The sequence below is a fragment of the Petaurus breviceps genome, unplaced genomic scaffold, assembly GCF_028583685.1.
Source record: "Petaurus breviceps papuanus isolate PSGF00001 unplaced genomic scaffold, PetGlider_PUasm1.0 189, whole genome shotgun sequence".
Lineage (NCBI taxonomy): Eukaryota > Metazoa > Chordata > Mammalia > Diprotodontia > Petauridae > Petaurus > Petaurus breviceps.
Window position 1 is genome coordinate 47386409 of NW_027185809.1, and position 16447 is coordinate 47402855.

The 16447-nt window shown below is 37.9% G+C and overlaps 1 protein-coding gene across 10 annotated transcripts in view; it reads left to right on the plus strand.

Moving 5' to 3' along the window:
• FLRT2 (fibronectin leucine rich transmembrane protein 2) overlaps window positions 1-16447 on the plus strand; it is a 123991-nt gene that overhangs the window by 90368 nt on the left and 17176 nt on the right. For 2 of the 10 annotated variants that reach the window (XM_069092369.1, XM_069092374.1), the window contains exon 2: window positions 5159-5296. The exons of the other annotated variants lie outside the window; for them this stretch is intronic. The gene's annotated coding sequence lies outside the window, so the exon portion shown is untranslated. The remainder of the gene's footprint in view (window positions 1-5158; window positions 5297-16447) is intronic. 10 annotated transcript variants of the gene reach the window in all.

A 16447-nucleotide genomic window follows, 5' to 3' on the forward strand; every position in this document is an offset into this window, starting at 1 on the left:
AAGACACAAAATTGGCAAAGCACAAAGCATTTCTGCTTGGTTTGTTTCTGGGAGTAGCTTGGGTCCAGAATGCAGGGAAATTGTAGATGCAAGACTAAGTAAGATATTTGAACTTCATCCTTCAGGCATTAAAGAGCCATTACAATTTTTTGAGGGGCAGAGAGTGGTAGCAGTAGTATTTTTTTTTTTCATTTCCTTCTCCAATAGATTAAGGCAAACAGAAGTTAAGCAACTTTCCTGGGGGGATCACACAGCTAGTATCTGAGGCTAAATTTGAACTCAGGTCTTTCTGACTCTAGGCCTAGTGTTCTATCTATCATGCCACCTAGCAGTTTCTAGGTGATAAATTAGACCTATTTTTTACCCTTACTCCCATACCTGAAGCATAATGTAGTAGCCAGAGAGCTGACTTTGGAATTAGGAAGACCCTGGCAAAAATCCCCCCTCTGAAATATCCTAGCTTTGTGAGCTTGAGGAAGTCACTCAGCTTTTCTTTGCTCTAGGCTAGAGGGCCCTCTAGGTAATAGTAATGCCAAGTGAGGCCAGAACCTGATTAAAATGTAATTGGGGAATAGTTAACAAAATAAATAAAAAATATAATGGAACATAGATAATGTTAATATGTGGTTTTCTAAATCAATATATGGCCATCAGTGATCCTTATGTATGGTTTAGTGGACCTGTTTCTATTTGAGTTTGACACCATTGCTATGGACAACTCTTAGGCTATAAGAAGAGAGAAGGTGTTGATTTACACAAATCTAGGGAATTTCCTTATTGGGGAGTTTATTGTATCAGTGAAATGGATGGAATCCTAAAAAAGCGGCACCCAGCCTCCATATTCTAACTTCATTATAGGCCTGGCCATACTGAACAGCAGGCCCACTGCACCTACCCAGGTCTCCCCCCCCCCCCCCCACAATGTCCTAACTTCATATATGCTTCACGGCTCATTGGAACAAAAGGTGTGTCCCTGAACTCTTAGTTCCCACAGAAGCAGCAGGTGTGTCCATGTGATGGCAACCCAGCTACTGCCTCTGCTTAGTTACTGCCCCCAGACCCATTGCCACAAGAAGCAGGAGTGTTCTCATACTCAATCAGAATCACATCATCCATCTAGCCCAAGACAGGACCACAGTAGCTAACCAACTGGAAGGTAGCATGACCAGAATGTTTGACCCCTCCCCCATTACCTAATCCTTTAACAAACTCCTCTTGATTTTTTTTAATATTAATGATATTCATCTATTCTATGTAAGTTTTTGTTACGTAATTGCATCTTTTCCCTATAAAAATTCTTCTTGCTTTCTCTTGGAACTCAGCCCGCTTCGTGAGAGGCGCCAATCTCAATAAATGCCTATACTTGGATTAGAGGTGGTCTAACTCTGAATTCTTTGAGATGGTTCTACCACAACACATCATGAAACCCCAACAGTTTTTGGGTGGGCAGAGCCCTCACCCCAACAGTTTTTGGCATCCCTGGGTTTGAACTGCAACAAAATCATAGATTCTATCTTTATCCCTGTTCTCACTCTTGAGAGGGTTTAAATTCTGGTAAAGAAATTTTATTGAAATATGTCAAGAGTCATAAGAGTGGTACAAGTCAAATTCCATAGAAATTTGGTACAAGGAAAAATCACTTCTGGCTAGAAAGAGAGATCAAGATATTTTGAAGGAAGTGAATTTTTAATTGCACCTTGAAGAATAAATGAGATTTCAGTATGGTTCTGTATGTAATGATGAGGGGCTAGGTGCAGTGAGATTAAACTGGAGATTTTGCAGTTGTTGAGATGAGATTTAATGAGAGTTTAGACTAGGAAGTCAGAGATAGAGATAGATTGGTATAATGGATAAGACTTCTGGTCTTGGAGTCAGATGACCTGATGTCAAATCCTAACTCTTTTGCCACTGATTAGTTGTTCGACTCTTGGAGATTTCTGTAACTTCTCTGGACCTCAGTTTCCTCATCTTTAGAAGGAAGATTTTGTTTGTTTTCTAAGCTCCCTTTTATCTCTAACTTTTAATGGCAGTTTCTCTGAAAGGGTACATATGAGAGACCTTGGAAAAGAAGAATCAAAATAATAAGCATCTAGACTGATTGGATGAGTCTGGGAGAGTGAAAACAGAGAGGAAGGAGACAAAGATGACTGAGGTTTTAAGATCTTAGGCATGAATAGCTATGACAATGTGCTTTGATAAGAAAAAATAAAGAAGTCAAAGAAAGGTGTGTTCTTAGTTTGTTTTCAGGATGGGGAGTGGAGATAGAAAGCATGATGAGTTTTGTATGAGTTCCTAGGATCAAGAGTGAGAAGGAACAGGAGCTATCTAGTCCAACCTCCTCATTTTTTCATATATGGAAAATGAGGCACAGAAAAGGTGATTTGCCCTAGAACACAAAGATAGTAAGCCTAAAAGGATAACTCCAGATCCTTTAACATAGGAGGTAGTAATTTTTTCCACCGAATCGTTAGAGAATCACCTGCCTAGGGAAGAAGAGTGAGCAATTGTAAATTAAAGACTCTGATATGGGAGAAAACTCAGAGTTGGAGATAGAAATTTGGGAATTATTTGTATAAAGGTGAAAATTATCGCCTTAGGTGCACATGGGATTACTGAGGAGGAATGTGCAGAGAGACAATTTAGGATAGAACCTAGTAGGATGTCCACATTTAAAAGATTAAAAAGAAGATAAACCAGTAAAAGAAACAGATGTGGTATGAGAACCAGGAGAGTGTGGTACAACTAGTAGGCATTACTGTCTGGCAAGGTTGAAAAGTTTGTGGGTCAGAGCTGGTTCCCCTCTTCCCACCTGGTAGAGAGCAGGTAAAACCATTTCTTTCTAAATCATACTTTCCTTCTCCCACTAGATAGCCCCAGATGTGGGACTTTCCTTTGATCTACTCCAGCTTTACTCCTCTTTTCATCAGAATCTGGAGTTTCCCTTGAGTCCCTTGTTCTCTGAGCCACATCTGGCTATGGTTACAGTGACTCGTTTTACTGCAAGGTGAAATGCCCTTCACATCTCTCTTGGTTCTTTATGAGCTTGTAAAATTATTAATAATCAAAACTAAAAGATTCTCTCCCCAGTTGGATCAGCCACCAAGATAAAATGAATTATTGGTTACCTAAAAAGAAGACTATGACCTGTTTTTATTCAGTATATACCAAGCTGATCACTGGCATCCTTCACTAACCTCTTACTTCTATGTAATTGATATGTATACATGCATTACAAAGCAAATACATCAATGGAAAGGCATTTTGCAATACATAAATTGATTTGGGTGTTATAAACAGAGTTAAAGAATGGAGGAACATTGTAGTAATTGCCTGTCAGTGCAAATGGAAAAGGATTCAGAGGAGAGCAGTGGGAATTGAAGTACATCATCAGATTTTCCCTAGTCTCTTAGGAAAAAAAAGCAATTCAGCCACTTTTCTCAGTAGGAAAGCTTGAAATATGTAGAGGTGATTTGACTCTTTAGACCTTGATACTCTAGTCTCAACTGCTATGCAAAATGCATATGCTCTGCCCATCTAGCTCACTGATTTTTTCCATTCCCTATCTGTCTTTTGTTCATCTCTTAAATTGAAAGCAATAGCCTTCAACCTCTCATTGCTCATATTATTGCTGTTTTACTCAGCCCCTCTTTCTGGAATCCTAGTGTTCATTCTCAGGATCATACTACAAGAGTTTCCTCTCTCACAACTTAAGTTTTCATCATATATTTCTGTGTCACTCATAGTCACTTGGGTAACAGAGGTAAGAGAATCAAAAGGAAGCATATTTCAAGGAGAGTGTAGTCCCCAGAAACACATGACCTTTCTTTCTGATTTATTATATCCCAAAATACACGTTCATAATTGATGGCTCACTAACAACCAGTGCCCTGACAGATCCAAGACATGAGTTATTTTGGCTCAAAACTCTTATTGAGAGGAAGCCCTTGCTTCTCTTTCTAGATTGCTTCTGGAATGGATGACTTGATGGCACTGCTGATTTCATTAAAGCACCCCTTAGCTCATGGAACAAAGTGGAAAAATCAAGATTGATTGCCTTCTTTCTTCACTTTTGTCTACTTCAGAATATGTTCAGAGCCAAAACTTTGCTTTCAGAGTCAGAGAAATATAATGGAGCTCTATACTTCATCCAGAGAATAATGATTTGGCCAAAGTCTTAGTTATGAGTGTAATGAAAAATTGGGAGTAATGTTGCTATTGGAAATGTACGTTCATAGTACTGTTTTTATTTGCTATATAATTAAATCCAAAGCCTTATTAGGGAAACTAGTTACTAGGTTATCATAAATTGATGCTATTGTTCCTTGATATAGAGGGGTTTTGAGTTCTCTGGTCATGTTTACAAAGAAACTAGGACCATATTGGTGAATATACTTAAAGTGGAACTCTAATAACCTCAGAATAACAATCATCTCTGTTTTTTACTTTCATTCATTCATTTATTAATTCCTGTGGGTCAGAGATAGTTCCTTTCTTTTCTATTAGGTAGAGATGGGTGTGCGTGTGTGTGTGTATGAGAGTGTGTGTGTGTGTGTGTGTGTGTGTGTGTGTGTATGTGTGTGTGGTCAGTATGACAGGGGTGGATGAGCTCTGGGGAAAAAAACAAAAAAAAATTTAAACTATGTCAATCCACTGGTTGTATCTGTATAAGCAGAGTGGAGGAGTTAGTTGAGGCAGTGGGTGAGGGAGGATGACAATTATATTCAGAAACACTGATTCTTGGTGGGAAAATGAGAGGGAGGGAGGAAGGAAGGGTTGGGGAGAGAGAGAGAGAGAGAGAGAGAGAGAGAGAGAGAGAGAGAGAGAGAGAGAGAGAGACAGAGAGAGAGACAGAGAGACAGAGAGACAGAGAGAGAGAGACAGAGAGAGAGACAGAGAGAAGAGAGACAAGATAGAGTTTTAGAGTGAGAGTGTTTATTGACCTGAATCATAATGCTTTCTATAATCATGGAATTCACTGGATAGTTGCTTAGTTCCCCATTTCTTTTTACTAATAACAATGAACAAAATGTAGCCTGGCCTACTTCTTATTGACATGTAGTGGTTAGTAGAGTTAAATAGCTAGCATTTAAGTAGATTTTTAAGGCTTAGAAAGCATTTTAAAAATAGGTAGGTGTTATTTATTTTCTTAATTTTACAGATGGAGAAACTGAGACAAGCAGAGGTTAAGTGACATTTGAGGTCACCCAGCTAGTAAGTTTCGGAGGCCGATTTAAATTCAGGACTTCCTGATTCCAAGTCCAGCAATCACTGTGCCACTTAGCTACCTGAGCACCTGGTAAGCATAAGGAAATGAGTACACTGAGAGCCAAACAGGATTAAAATGAAGAGGGTCATTTTTTTAAAAACCTCTTTTGTGACTTCATAGAAGCTAGACCCTGTATACAGAAAAGAAGACTAAAAATATTAGACAAGTCAGTGGTGTAGGAGCAGGTACTAGGTTCTTTTTGTGGGTTTTAAGAAGGAAAATACTATGTCACGTTCATGATTTTGGCTTTTTGTCCACCTTGGATATAGTAAGAACATTTTACTTTCCTTATTTCATAGAAACAGAGTCTCAGAATTAGAAGAGGCCTCAAAGATTACCTTCTTCAGTTCATACTAATTAGAGACCTAAAATCTTTAGTTCCTACCTCTAGAGGCAATCAATTCAACATTAGAATGACTGTGCCATACAACTTAGAAACAACACTGACCTGAAGCAAAATGATCTGGGGTCTAGTCTCAACTATTCCATTCGTGTTACCTTGGACAGTTGGCTTAACTTCTTGATGCATTGTTTTCATATCTTTTAAAAGAAGGAAGTTGAGACTAGTTGTTGCTGTTGTAGAGTTTTGAATTTGTAGTTGGAAGACCTAAGCTTGTCCCTAGCTTTCTTTGTGACTTTAGGCAAATCAATTAATATCCCTTACCCTGATTTTCCTCATCATTTTATTTATGTTTTGTAAATGCCTATATATGTGTATGTTGTCTCCCCTGTTTGAATATAAGTTTTTTGAGGCCAGGAACTGTTTAGATTTTTGTCTCCCAGCACAATGTCAGGTATGTAATATGTATTTAATAAGTGTCTTACTTGCTTGATTGATATAGCAAATTAAAAAATAAAATAAAATTGTTGGAGACAGCATTTTTACTTATCATTCTTCCAGCCCAATTTCATTACTTCTTTCAAAGTCTAATTCAAAATTTGCTATTTCAAGAAACTGTTCCAAACTCATAAAGCCCCTTAGATTCATTAAGATTTAAAGCTAGAAAAGACATTAAAATTCATGTTGCCTATACCCTACATTTTATTGATGATAAGTCTGAGATCTAGAGAAATTGAATGATTTTCTGAAGGTTACACAAATGTCATGGATTCCATCCCAAGGCATTTTCTGTCAGAAACTAAGTATCTTGTAGTTACATATATGCTGCCTTGAATTCCATCTTATTGTTCCATACATGTGCTTTCTCTCTTCAGCAAGATGGCAGACCCCAAGTGGAAGTAACCTGGGTGCTACACATTAGAAGGGGAATTTATAAACTGGACCATATCCAGAGAGAAGCAACCAGGTTCATGAGAGACCATGCCAAATGAGAGATCAATTGAAGAAACTAGGGACACATCATAGAAAGAGTCATGGGGTACATAAAAACCTTTGATTATTTTGAAAGTTTGTTTTGTGCAATAATTTTAGATTATTTAGAATTGCAGAATTTGCAAGTTGGAATGGAATTCAGGGGAGAACTAGAACAGAAAAAGAATAAAACATACCCATTATACCATGACTGACAATTGGTCATCCAGTCTTTTTTTTTTTTTTGCCTTTTTTTAGGGGGCAATTAGGATTAAATGACTTGCCCAAGGTCACACAGCAAGTTTTTGTGTTAAGCGTCTGACTCTGAATTTGAACTCAGGTCCTCCTGACTCCAGGGCCAGTACTCTATTCACTGCGCCACCTAGCTGCCCCTACATCCATCTAGTCTTTTCTTAAGACCTTCCAAAAATGGTAACCCATCATTAAAGTTGGGGCAACTCTAATTGTTAGGAAGTTTTTCCTAACACCACGCCTCAATTTATCCCTTTCCAGTGTTTACCCCTTGCTCCCAGTTCTTTTGGAACCAAGCAGAACAAATCTAATTTTTCTCCACGAGAGCCCTTCAGATACCCAGAGAGTGTTAAGTCCCCGCAAAATCTCCTCAAAGTTAAGATGTCTAGTTTCTTTAATGAATTTTCATCTATTATGGAATCAAGTATTTGCATTATCCTGATTGACCATCTCTGGATTCTCAAATGAGATTTTAATTGTTAAGTATTTAGCACAGTTCATGACACATAGTAAGTGCTATATAAATATTATTATTTTTCTCCAGCTTATCAGTATCTTATTAAATATTACCACCCAGAATGGAACATGGCATTGCACTTGAAGCCTGAAAAGGACAGAGTAATTATCACTCAAATTATCACATCCTTATCTTGTAAGTTATATGCCTCTTACTGTTGCCCCAAATAACATTAACTACTCCACTCACTGGGGCTAGTTCTCTTGACTTTCTTGAGAGATTGCTAAAATTTTTAGTATGAGCATTTGCACCTCAGAAATCAGGAATTGCTATGAATCCAGGTTAGATTTATGGTTTTGTTGATTGTCTAGACTTAAAAATTGTTAATAATGCAGATTAAATTTAAAAGTGTGTGTGTACATACTTTTAAAAATTCCTTCTAAAGAGCTCAGTTGTTAAACGTTTATCACTACACACCCTTGTCATGCTTTATAAACATCTCTGGAGCTCTGCAGGAGGGCAATAGAATGCCCATATTCAGATTGTAGGCTTGATTACTGTAGACCACCACCAACAGTAATAAGGCTTGTAACATATTTCACATCCATTACCTCATTTGCATCTCACAGCACCTGTGATGTCATGTCACACTTCTGATTCATATTTCTCAGAACAGCTGCTGAGGGAACATCTAGATTTAATGGATGGAAGTAACAGAGGTAGATTAAGGTTTGGCATAAGGGGGAAATATATTAACAATTAGATCTGTCTAAAAGTGAATTGAGCTGCCTTGAAAGGCTTCCATCCACTGAAGATTTTCGAGTGTAAGCTTCATGAAAAGAATGTCACTGGCTCCTCATTGCCTAATGGAAAAAAATGCCAGTTGATATAGCAGATAAAATGTTGGCCTTGTAGTAAAGGACATCTGATTTTGAATCATGTTTCAGACACAAGTTGTATGACCCTGAACAAGTACACCTTGTGCCTCAGTTTTCTTATGTGTAAAATGAAGGAGTGACCTTCAGTGACTTCTGAAGTGCCTTCTAGCTTTAATGTACATCCCTGTAATTCTTTCTGTTCAAGTTTTCTCATCTATAAAACGAGGATAATAGATATACCTACTTGAAAGAATTGTGAGGCTCAAATGAGAAAATATACATAAAAGCACTTTGTAAACCTTAAAATACTATAGAAATATTAGCTATTATTGTATTAGTATTGTTAAAAAGAATCTCCACAGTCAGGTGCCAACCTGCCTTTCTAGTCTTATCTAGATCTAAGATCCCCCACATACTGTATCCTTCAGCTAATCCATAATATTTACCATCCCTTCAAATGATGCCCCTATGTACTTTTGATTGTATTTCTCTCTTCCTGCTTTCTGCATCTCTCCCCCCACCCATCTAGTTCTTCCCATATTTATTGTTGTTCATTTTTTAAAGTTATTTCTAACTCTTTATGATCCTATTTGAGATTTTCTTGACAAAGATACTGTAGTGGTTTGCCATTTGCTTCTCCATCTCAATTTTCAGATGAGAAAACTGAGGCAAACAGGGTTGTGACTTGCCTAAGCTCACACAGTAAGTGTCTGAGGCCTGATTTGAACCCAGGAAGATGAGTCTTCCTGATTCCAGGGCCAGCCCTCTATGCTCTATGGTGCCACCTAGTCCCCGTTTCTAATATTATTATTTTTTTTTTTTGGAGGGGAAAAGGCAAGGCAATTGGGGTTAAGTGACTTGCCGAAGTTCACACAGCTAGTTAAGTGTCAAGCATCTGAAGTTGGATTTGAACTCAGGTCCTCCTAATTCCCAGGGCCAGTGCTCTATACCACTTAGCTGCCCCAATATTACCAATTCTTAAAAGACTCAAATATTTCTTCCTCCCTAAAATCTTCCTTTATCCTTCTCACCCAGATCTGGGCTTTCCTTCTTACCAAGTCATATATCACATTGTATTTCTCTCATCGTCTTCTATTTTGTATTGTAATTATGTGTATACATGCTTCATTTCCCCTACAGCTTAGTAATAAGTAGTTCCTTTTACATAGTAGGCATTTAATATCTCTTTGAATGAATGAATGCATGTATGCATGAATGCTGTTCTATGAGTAGTCCTTCTACCGCAAAATACAAAGATGCCTCCAAAGAAATTCATGAAAACAACCCAAAGCAAGATGAGCAAATGTAATACATGGTGTCCAGCCCTGAGAAGCTTCAACTTGAGTGCCAAAACAATCTATGCCACAAAAGAATGCAGAGCACCCTGATTCAGGTGTGTCATTCTTCACCTTGGTCTCATTACTTGACAAGCCCCGATTCTTTCTTGATCATATTTTCTTCACTGACTAGCTCCAGATTATTATTTGCATTGATCTACCCAGGACACATTTTCTCATCTGCCTTGCCATCACATAGGTTTTTCTCATTCAGTTGTTTTTCAGTGGTGTCCAACTGTTAGTGACCACATTTGGGATTTTCTTGGCAAAGATACTGGAGTAGTTTGCCATTACCTTTTCCATCTATTTTACAGATGAGGAAACAGAGGCAAACAGGGTTAAGTGACTTGCCTAGAGTCACACAGCTAGTAAGTATCTTAGACCAGATTTGAACTCAGGAAGATGAGTCTTGCTAACTCCAGGACCAGCCCTCCATCTACTATGACACATAGCTGCCCCTATCAAACCTAACACATTGTAATTAATCTCCCTACCATCCCTCTGCTGTGCTTTCTGCCTCTTGCTCTGGGAACACTAATCAAAATGATATTATTATTGCTTCTCTAAAGGGCATGGCAATCAACTGTTACATGATACCACCCACCATTACTGTGACTTCCTCTACAAACCCACCTTTCCAGGTCACAATATCCTATATATGTTTGTTCCAAAGCATATTAGCTCCTTGAAGTCGGGACTATTTCATTTTTGCATCTGTATCTTCCCAATTTAACTGTCTTGGGCACATAGTACCTATTAAGTGCTTTTTTCACTCATTCATTGTCCTGTGGGACACCTATACTTTTATTTCTCCTGAGTTTGTGGTATTTCATGATTCACAGCCATACAGTGTCACTAGAAGAAAGTTAGTTATAAATCAGTTTGTTTTAGTGAGAAGGTATAGTTTGAGGTTGTTGAAAGGGCTGCATTGTTTACTAAATGGGATCCTACCAACTTTCTTTTTCTTAGTCAATTTTAGGCACAACACACTAAGCACAGGTAGCATGCTTTTGGACTAACATGCGAATAAGCTAAAATTGATTTAAATTGCAATTATATAAAACAATTGTAGTCAAACAAATACTATCAAGATGGAGGTAAAGGGAGGAAGGAAGTCTTTAAGCTTAGACTGTGCATAGCTGTTCATGGTTTGCTGTTGGAGGAATTAATTAGAGGGAATGCTCAAAGACTACTATGATGCCCAAGCCCCTTCTTTTGATGGCTGTGCTGGAGTTGATATTTCTATTTTGAACGTGAAACTTCAGAATTATTGAAATGTTGCAAGAAAAAGCTAAATTAAGTATTAGCAGTCACGTTGGTGCCAAATTACTGTGAGTGCATCTGATAAATAATTCAGTTAGTCAGAGGTGAGTGGATATTACAGACTTAACTGCTCATTTTTCATCTATCCCTTTAATATCTTTCCACAACCTTCCCATATGATCTGATTAAAACCTCTATTTCTTTTAACAGTGTTACATTTAGGTAGTCCAGAGGCTATGTTTTGTGAGATCAACCTAGATTTTTGGGTCAGAAACTGTGGAGCTATAGTGGCCAGTTTACAAAAGAAAATCAAAGCATAAATAGTATTTTTAGTTTACTAAAGTAATTAGAGCTTAGGGAACATTACTTTTAATAATCTACGTGTGGTCTTTCTGACATATGGGACAGTATTAAAGCTGAAAAAATGATGATTTTTAAAAATACTTGTATCAGTCAATCAATGAGATTTTATTAATAGCTTTCCAGGCACTGAGCACTGTGTTAGGCACTGGAGATAAAAATACAAAACTGAAACAGTCCCTGAACTCAAGGAGCTTATGTTCTATTGGGGAGACATCTGTGACTTGAGTAAATCCCTGATGATCCACCAATTCAGCCACCTTCAGATGAGCATCGTGTCTATAATTTTAAAGACTGAGAGGATTGACTGGGGCACTGAGAGATTTAAATGATTTACCCTTTAGTCACATAGTTAGTAAATTTCATAGGAAAGACTTGAGCCCAGGTCTTCCTGAGTCTAAAGTGGGCCTTGTATCTATTACTTCATGCATGATTGCTTAGTGATAGGAAAAGATAATAGTTGGGGGGTGGGGAGGGCGGGAGCAGTAGAGTTCTTGGAAAGTCCTAGTAACAAAAGATAGGATTTGGACCTCAAATTGTAGTTGCACCTAGGTATGTGTGACCTCAGGCATACAGTTCATAACATCATTCTCTTCCTCATTTTTTGCATTTTTTCAAAGTGAGAAAATTAGAATGGTGTTTTCTAAGGTCCTGACAACTCTAATATATTTTGCTGTGATAAGTACTTCTCACTTGGGTAAAATGATTCAATTTAGATTAAAATTTTTTTTTTTGGAGAATGGGTCCAGAGAATTTGCCCTGGGTAGAAATTTAGCATCCGCTCATAGCCTGATCACACTTCTGATTGGCATAGAAGTCTATCTGCTCTGTTTCTCACCTGGATTATTTTCTCAAATCCCAACCTTTAGGCTACTTAGTGTCTCTCCCCCAACCTTGTCCCCAAGGCCTCACCATTTTGATACTGAATTTACTGCATATAACTTAACCCCACTGCAGCTCAGAACTCCTAAACTCATGTAATCTACCAGCCTCAACCTTTCCCTCAATGAGGATTACAGGTGTGTATCTCACCACAGTCCAGATCTCAGCCAAACATCTCATCTGATAGATAGCCTTGCTATGAGCCTTGTCTTGAACTCTGCATATATGTATATTTGAATGCATGTATGTATACATATGTATGTGTATATATGTATGCATATATATGTAGTTGTGTATATACACGTCTTTGCCTAAAATTACCCCATACTAAGCTATGTGAGGTTGCTTTTATATACACATACACATATGTGTTTATGTGTGAATATATAACATAATTTATAACATAAATAATATGTACATATTTATAACATGAATATATTGACCATCTCACAGGTCTGCTTGGGAGGGGAATTTTATATGTGTACACAGATATACTCAAATACATATAAGAATTCAGAGTTAAGAGAATTCAGCTGGCCTTTTGAGTTCTGATTTTTTCCAATGCTGGAGAGACTTTAGGTTGTCCTATTTGGCATATTTATTTGCTTTCTTTGAGAAGCCATGGGTTCTTTGTCTTTGCCTTCTTGGAAACAGCCTAATTTATATAACATAACAAATGCTATTAGTGAAGGGAATGGTTGGTCATCTTAGGAGCTTTGAAATTCTTCATTCACTCTTAATGTCCTTCAAGCCAGCCCTCAAAAGCACCAGGATCAGGTCTTGAACATCTGAAGTGGTACACAGTTGCTCTTCCCATGGAATGTCCCAGGATAGCTTTCCTGCCTTAACCACCCATCAATTGCCACCCCACACCCCTTCTGCACCTAGGGTTGCTTTCTAGGCTCCTCAATATTTGACACAGACTTAGCTCAGAAACAGTGGATTCGTCTGCTGTATTGAAAATTTGAATAAAAGCAGTAGTCACTAAAAACTAGCACAGTTTTATCAAGAACAAACCATGACAGATTAACCTCATTTCCTTTTCCGACTTGGTAACTACTAGGGAAATGCTAGAGGCATACTTAGCAAAGTGTTTGCCAGACTTTCTCATGCTATTCCAATGCAGAACATGGAAAGATTACTGGGTACATTTGGAGCTAGTTAGATAACAGAACTCAAAAATAATCACTAATGGGTCCCTAATGAAGTGCCCTAGGGATCTGTCCTTGCCCTGTAATGTTTGTCATTTTTTTTTTTTAAGCAATCGGGGTAAGGTTACACGGCCAGTTATTTCTGGGTGTGGTGCTGAGTATCGGAACCCGGATTTGATCCAGGTCATCCCAACACTGGAGCCGGTGCTCTTACTCACTGAGCCACCTGGCCGCCCCATGTTTGTCATTTCTATTAATGTTGAAGGAATAGATGGTGTGCTGGTTAAATATACAGAAAGCAAAAAGTTGGGAGGGATAACCAATAGGGTGAATGACAAAATCGGGGTGCAAAAAATAGGATCTCAACAGACTAGAGTTGTAGACTAAATCTAAGATAAAGTTTCCTAAAGATAAAAGTAAACTCCTATACTTTGGGTTCAAAAGATCAATTTCACAAGTACAAATTTGAACAGAAGTGGCCTAGTAGGGAGGGAAAGGATTGAAGATGTTAATAAACTAAGTTCCTCATGAATCATCAGGGCAAGGTGGCTCCCAAAAATGCTAATGCTGACTTAAGCTGCATTAAGAGAGTTAGAGTGCCCAGAACAGGAGAGGATATAGTTCCATTATACTCTGCTCTCAACAAAGAGCATAGATCAGCCAGACCTATATCTACAAAGAGAGTTATCAAGAATGTAAGAGGACTGGAGAAAACATGCTATATAAGGAAAAGTTGAAGGAATTGGAAATAATTATATTAAAGAAGAAAAGACTTAGGGCAAGAATCATGTGGGAACATTATTAGAAATTTTTCTTTTTTACTTTTTCATCCCATAAAGTAGAACTAGGAGCTGCAGACTTAGAAGGCACAGAGAAGTAGTTTTTTATCCTAGATGTAAGGAAAAACTTCACAACAATTTAAGCTATCAAAATAAAAGGGAGAGGAGGTTGTTCTTGGAAGTAGTAGGTTTAATCCTTACTTATTTTCCTCTAAAACCTAGAATCTAGATTTAGGTTCCACCTTTTGACTGAGTCCAACTTTCACAGAACAAATATTTTTATTAAGGGGATTTGTTCTGTGAAGTTTGGAGTCATTCAGAGGCTGCACTTGAGAACCTAGAGGACATGTGGCCTCGAGGAGTCAGGTTCCTTCCCACTGGCCTAGATTTGTTGGGTATGCTGTGGAAGGCTCAAGTATAAGGACTAGATGGCTTCTGAGGTCCTTTCCAAAAGGGCATGACACTCTCTCCAGGAGGGTGTTCCTCTTCTCCTGACTGTCGGATTTCTACAGCCCCTTCTCCCTCCCTCATCTACTCTGATCCCATTACCATATCTATATGCAGTATCCTTAAGGCAAAGTCTTCTTCCTTCTTCATCCACAATGACTTTGCCCCTTCATCAGAAATCTCTATTTGGCCTACTGTGCTCCAAGCCCTGGAGAATTCAGTGGGAGCAATACCTCCCCTCTGTTGATGTGACAAGGCACAGCATCTCATCAATGATGTAAGGCCCTGTAAGATGACTAGATGTGTCAAACTGTGGTCTCCAGTAACAACTCTGTTGCTGTTTGGGTCACTAAAAGCCACTTTTCCAAATTATCTATGGATATTTTGCCAGGCTGCCCACATCTCTTCAGATAAAAGGGAGCTGTTTTCTTCACCATGTCGAATAATTTATAGGTAGGGACCAATTTACTAGCTAAAAAACAGCAGGTAGTCTTCTCTTTTCGCAGTAGAAAGTACATTATGCTAAACATAGCATAGGACAGTGACGTTCATGGGTGGAGAGGAAAAGCACCTTTTTAATTAATTAGGTAGGGTTTTTTTTTTTTTTGAACACAGCCTGGGTACCATACTCTGTCATCAAAGTTCATGTTTGTTTGTTTTATAAAGAGGTATTGAATTCTTTATGACTTTTTTTTTTGCCAATTCAACAAAGCCTACCCAAGACAAATCTGTGAGATAAGTGAAGTTTAAATTTTATTTTGGGTGTATTTAGTATCTCCTTAAGGAACCTTTTGTCCCTTCCATACTGCCCTTTCCCTTCCCTGCTCCCTTCCCCCATGACTCTCAAGCCTTCTTCACCCTACTTTTACTAGCTGATAAAGTCTTTCACAAGTAAGAGGTAGAATGACTGAATACCATTGCTTTGACCTAAACTTTTGTCTTTGGTTAAAATACAGATGTTCCTGGGATGGATTCCACATAATGGTATTTCAGGCACATAAGAGTGATTGAAAATAGAAAACTCTCTTGGTAGCCATGAAGTCATAGCATATAGTTGAGAGCTTATTGCTAAGGCCATACTTGCTATTAAAGGCATATTTCTCAGTCTTCTTACTGTACCTACTCATGTATTTCTTGTGATGATATTTTTGGTAAGTTTTGGGATTTTTCACTCCATAGTCATTTTTGTATATGCTTCCCTTCATTGAACCCTATCTTTTAACAGAGACAGTTCAACAAAACTCATTGACAAAATGAACATAGGTGCTAGCTTATTCAACATTTTGGACCTATTCTACCAGTCTGCAACAGGGAAAGATATATGCTACATCACTTGTTCTCTGGGCCTGGTCCCTAAGTTTGTCTGTCTTTTAATGTTATTTTTGTTGATATCATCGTAGGCATTATTGTGTTGCTATCTTGGTTCTACTTAATCCCGTTTATGTAAGTTGACAAAAATTTTCCTATGTTCTTCCGAATTCTTCTATTTTTTCTTATGATAATGATTGCATTACATAAATAGACCATAAATTATTGAACTATTCTTTTCGACTTAACACCCATTTTTTTCAGGTTCTTTTTGCTCCTTAACCACGTTAATAATTATTAAATAGGAAAACAATGTTATTATCTCTTAGATCCAGGCCAACTTAAATTTTGTGAGAATCGCTGACATTATTAAGAGGGAGCACAGTCTCAACTTAAATAATGTGTCCTCTTATAAATAAAGAGTGAGAGGATCAATGAATCTAACTTGCTTCTAGTTAATGAAGATTTTTGAAAGAGAATCTAAATTCAAATGTAATTGCTTACCCTTTGATTTTCCTGGTCTATTTTACACTGTCTCTGTCTTCTCAGACCTCACATTATGCTTTGAGGTTCGACTTCTTTTCAGTAAGGAGACTAGCACAGTGACATATTCAAGAGAGCACTAAATTTGGAGTCAGTGAACCTTTGAATTCTGCCTCTGACAACTTACTACCTATGTGTCCTTGGGCAAATCACTTAACCTTCAGTTTCTCTATCTGTAAATAATGAGAAAGTTGAACTATATGGTCTTCAAG